Below are 5,042 nucleotides of genomic sequence, written 5' to 3' on the forward strand. Positions count from 1 at the left end.
TCTGCTGCTTGTGCTGAAGGATGCAGTAGTAAGAAATTGCACCGTATTGGGTTGGAAATGACTGCAGAGGGTTGGGACAGGCATTGGCTAATTAGCATTCAGCACCATGGACAGAGCAGGGAAGAGGGAACCCACAGCTTCACAGACGCCGGCAAAGCTTCCTTCATGCTTGAGATACGCAGTGTGATGGCCTGGGACTCAGGCTCGGACTCGGAACCAGAGGAGTCTCAGTCCGCACCGGATCCTTTGCCTCAGACAGCAGCTGAACCTAGTCTGGGGCCTGATTCTGAAGAGTCCCAGTCTGCACAGGTTCCCCTGCAACAAACACCAGCTGGGCCAAGTCAGGGGCCTGAGCCTGCCCTGACTCCAGATGCAGGGATGACCTCGTTGCCTCCAGCTGGGCCATCACTTACAGCTGCTCCACTACCAGTTGGGTCAGGAGAGGCTGAGGCAGCCTCTGGGTCTAGTAACCCACTGACATCTCCCGAGCTGCAGAGACTCAGGTCTGAGAGAAGGAGAGACCTGAGCACTTGCAGGAGGAGTGCTCGTCTTCGGGTGAGACAGGGAGGTGAGTCACTGGGGGATCAGGACCAGCCGTTACCCCGACAGAGATAAAAGGCTGCTGGACCCCACCCCAGGTTGTGAGAGCAACGTTGCTGTTTGCCAGAACCTGCCTGTGATCCTGTGCCTGACCTTGCCTGGTTTCCTGCCTTGCCCCTGTCGGACTGACTTCTTGCGGAACCCTTGGATTCTGGACCGGACCTGGACAGCGTTACTTGGGTTACCCCCGGGCCCAGCACATGCAGAGCCACAGAGCCACAAAGCTGCCGCAGCATTGGGATTTAACCCGAAGGCATCTCGGTCTTCCAAAAGGCTCCTTTTAGTCATGGTGGTGGAGATGGCAACACAGCCATAAAACCATAAGCACAGTCCCAGGGTACCAGTCCTTTCCTGGTTTCCACAGTGGCCAGATGGATCTTCTTCTTTGGCAATCCCTTGTAGCCGAGTAAGATTGTCTTCCATAAACACGGTTTTAGCAATGAGTCCGTAAGTGACTGTGGAGGCCATTGCTGGATCCACACATCCTTCCACTGGGAAGCCCACAAGCAAGCCGCGGGCACATTCCTGCCCATCATTCCCTAGCAACTGGACCCCAGAGGCACATACCGCTTCTGATCCTGGAAGAAATACGTTGGCATAATCGCTAGCAGCTGCACAGTTCTTTCATGGATTGCCTGGCAGCAGAGAACTTGGGTAAGGGCCACAGCTCAGTGGTAGGGCATCTGCCTTGAGTGTAGAAGGCCCAAGGTTCAATCCCTGGCAGCATCTCCAAGGCAAGGCTGGGAGAGGCTCCTTATCTCAAACCCCTGGGGAGCTGCTGCCTGTCGGTGTTGACAAAACTGTGACAGATGGTTTGGTGTACGGCAGCTTCCTATGTTCTTATGCCAATGAATGGGTGGGAGGCCATCTGAAAACCTCATGTTTGCCACCTAGGCTTCCATGATGGAAGACAAATGTGATATAAAAATATCTTGTTTTGTGGAACCAAAATCCACTCTAGAACAAAAAGACTGAATATAAGAAGACGGGGTGGTGGTCATTAAGGGATAGGCATCAGGGTACCATAACACCCAAAATTTGTGCATAAATGCACACTAGGAGAATTTCCCTAACATCTTTATTAGACTGAATAGGGATTTTTTTTTTAAGTTCAATTTTTTTTTTTAGTGATTTACAGAGTCTAAAAACCACCCAAGAACCCTTTTATGCACCCTCCCCAGCAGCTGGTGCACCACCCCCCTTGGTGTTTCAGGTGTAGATGACCTGGGCTCTGTGCTTGGACACCGGTTTGATTAGGCCTTTGCTGAGAAACTTCTGGAGCATGGCTCTAGCCAAGGAGCCTCGAATCTTCAGCCTTTCAGTGACCACAGCAGGTGTGATGAGTTTGTAGTTTGGCACCTCCTTGCACAGCTTGTCATAAGTAGCTTTGTCAAATAGAACAAGGTTGTTCAACTTGTCTCTTACTTTCCCTTTGGACCACTTCTTCTTGGCTTTTCCACTGGACTTGTTGATGGGGTCCTTGTCCTTCTTGGCCGACTTGCCCGCGTCCTCCTTCTTCTTACAGTGGTGCCTCGCAAGACGAAATTAATTCGTTCCGCGAGTCTTTTCGTCTTGCGATGTTTTTCGTCTTGCGAAGCATGGTCCGTCGCAACTGCGCCTCTTCAAGCGGCTTTAAGAAAAAAGCGAACAAAATCGCAAGACATTTTCGTCTTGCGAAGCAAGCCCATAGGGAAAATCGTCTTGCGAAGCAACGCAAAAACCGAAAAACCCTTTCGTCTTGCACGTTTTTCGTCTTGTGAGGGATTCGTCTTGCGAGGCACCACTGTATGTCCTTTGGTGGCGGAGCGGCTACTGTTGCTGCTTTTCCTTCAGCGATTTCCAGCCAGAAAGGAAGGCGCCGGTGTGGGCAGGCCAGGAAACCCTGTAGCCGAGGGTCCCTTCCGAGGTGGCACCGGAAGCGACTGAATAGGGATTTGAACTTTGGACTCCTCATTTTAAGCCCAGCATTCTAGGCAGTACACCAGCCTGCCCCATCTTGGTGCCCTTCAGAGGTTTTGGACTTTAACTTCCAGAAGTTCTGACCATAAGCCCTCCCAGCTAGGGCTAATAGGAGTTGTGGTCCAGAACATTTGAAGGACTCAAGGTTTGGGAAGGCTGCACTTCATCATGGAAGGAGAGAACACACGAAGAGGACCCCAAAATGGCACCCCTCCCTTCCAGGGAAGAAGGGGTGAGGGAACATCACCATCAGGAACAAGGGAGGAAGGAAGATTGAGATTGCGACCTGCTGCCCCTGTGAATCCTGCCACCTGAAGCAGCCACCTCGCCTTGCCTTGCAGGTGGGCCAGCCCTGAAAGAGAGACACTGTTGAAGCCTGTGAGGAAGGAAGGCGATGCAACACTCATATTTGAAGACTGACCATAAAAAAATAACATCTACTTAAGTCATTTTATGGTCTGTTAAATCACACGGTAAAACCCATTTTGCCTGAAAATGGTTCTGTACTGGTTATTATCGCTCACGGAGAAAACAGATCTCCATTGTGTTAGAATCACTATAGCTGAATGGAAGCTGCTAATCAATCATCATTACGATATTTCCTTCCACGACTCCTTTCCAGTCTAATTATTCAGAGTGTTGCTTACTAATGGCCTGAGACAAGCCCACTGCATATCATTCAGGCAGCTGTGAGAATTATATTTTGCAGATTTAAGTGCCCAGCATTGCTTGTAGTGAGCAGCAACACTTTCCAAAGATCTAGGCTTCCCAAAGTAACTGAAACTCATTAATGTTTATGGTGCCTTTGAGTAAATACTGAGCAATATTGAATGGGGCTGTCTTGCCTCTAGAACAGTACTTCTCCATTTCCCCCCCTCTGGGCCACACTTTCAGAATTAAAAATTTGCTCGCGCCACACAGAATTTTTTATTGATAAGAAATACATTGGGGGGGGGGGAAGGGACTAGCAGTGCTTGATTTATGACATAGAACACAACTGCTTTATAACATGATCATGGAACATCAAGGCAGTATAAAGCAAAGTAGCTACATAAGAACACAAATCATTCCCAAAATATAATTATAAACAAGTCTCTTGCATATGTACCTTGAGTATGTATACAAACTCAGTGAGAGGTGTGAGCCTGCTTTTGCCGGGAAATTTCATTTATATTAAGCATAACTTGAGACAAGCAAACTCTCATCTCCTCATCAACACAAAGAAGGCTCTCTCTTTTCTGATTTTTCATATTTGCCAGAGTTGAAAATCCCTGCTCACAACAGTATGTTGTGGAGAACTGTTGAAGAATAGCCAATGCTCTTGAAGACAGGCGTGGATATTGTTTCCACCAGCTGGGACCATCTCTGCCTCTTGGCCTCCCTCCTCTCCGGCCTCCTCTCCTGCCTCTGATTCTAGACTGCTCTCTGCCACAGCCTCTCCCTGCTCACTAAGCCCTGTTGCCTCTTCAGCTTCTGACACCTCTTCCTCCCAGTCTTCTCCCATTCACCATTCATCGTTGCTCCACCACCACTGCCCAGGCTCTGAGCCTTCTTCCCTTGGGGGTCCCCCACCTGGTTTCTCCCACCATTCCTCTGTGTCCATGATACTGGGGGCAATGAATGTAAATGTTATCACTGTACAGACAGGCTAGTCTCTACACAAACACTCACTCCCTATTTTTACTCCATCCGGGCAAGCAATTGGAATTATCAGGGTTCAGGGAAGTGGCGTTTGGAAAGAGAGGGAGCCCTGAAGGTCTGCACTTGGGGCCAAGGCCTGCAGTTCCCCACCCTTGGTTTAGTAGAAGACGTTTCATAGGTTGCTACTGTAATTGTGACAACTTACAGCCACATTCTCCTCGTGGTGTGAGACTGATGCTAGGTTTCCTCAAGGGGAGCAACATCCCATTTAGCACATCCTCTTTAGACACTACTGTGTGGTTTTCCTCAATGGGTCAATTGATTCTGGCCATTGTCCATGCAGCAGACTCTCCAAGTGTCCCTATTTTCCAGGAGCAGTCCTGGGTTTACAGAAGCCATCCTGGTTTCTGGTTTGATCCCAGAATGTCCTGCTTTCCCTTAGGACCTCCCTACTTTTATCAGAGAAATGTTGGAGGAGATGGAGTTCTGTGACCCCCCGAGCCTAGGAGATAAGTAATTATACAACCTTTAGAAGCCATCTGAAGGCAGCCCTGTATAGGGAAGTTTTATCATGCTTAATGTTTTGTTATTTTTAAATATGCTGGAAGCTGCCCAGAGTGGCTGGGGCAACCCAGCCAGATGGGTGGGGTACAAATAATAAAATTGTTGCTGTTGTTGTAGAATAAAGGTAAAGGGACCCCTGACTATTAGGTCCAGTCATGACCGGCTCTGGGGTTGCGGCGCTCATCTTGCTTTACTGGCCGAGGGAGCCAGCGTACAGCTTCCGGGTCATGTGGCCAGCATGACTAAGCTGCTTCTGGCAAAGTAGAGCAGCGCACGGA

At 49.2% G+C, this 5,042-nt stretch overlaps 1 pseudogene across 1 annotated transcript; it reads right to left on the reverse strand.

Annotated features, from left to right (window-relative positions):
• Positions 1 to 1,764: 1,764 nt before the first annotated feature.
• LOC310744056 (small ribosomal subunit protein eS25-like) lies at positions 1,765 to 4,162 on the reverse strand (annotated as a pseudogene). The gene is made up of 2 exons: positions 4,146 to 4,162; positions 1,765 to 2,131 (listed from the first exon to the last, which is right to left on the reverse strand). The product of its transcript is annotated as a small ribosomal subunit protein eS25-like (transcript).
• Between the last annotated feature and the right edge of the window lie 880 nt (positions 4,163 to 5,042).

Source organism: Podarcis filfolensis (genome assembly GCF_964270895.1).
Source record: "Podarcis filfolensis genome assembly, chromosome: 10".
Classification (NCBI taxonomy): Eukaryota; Metazoa; Chordata; class Lepidosauria; order Squamata; family Lacertidae; genus Podarcis; species Podarcis filfolensis.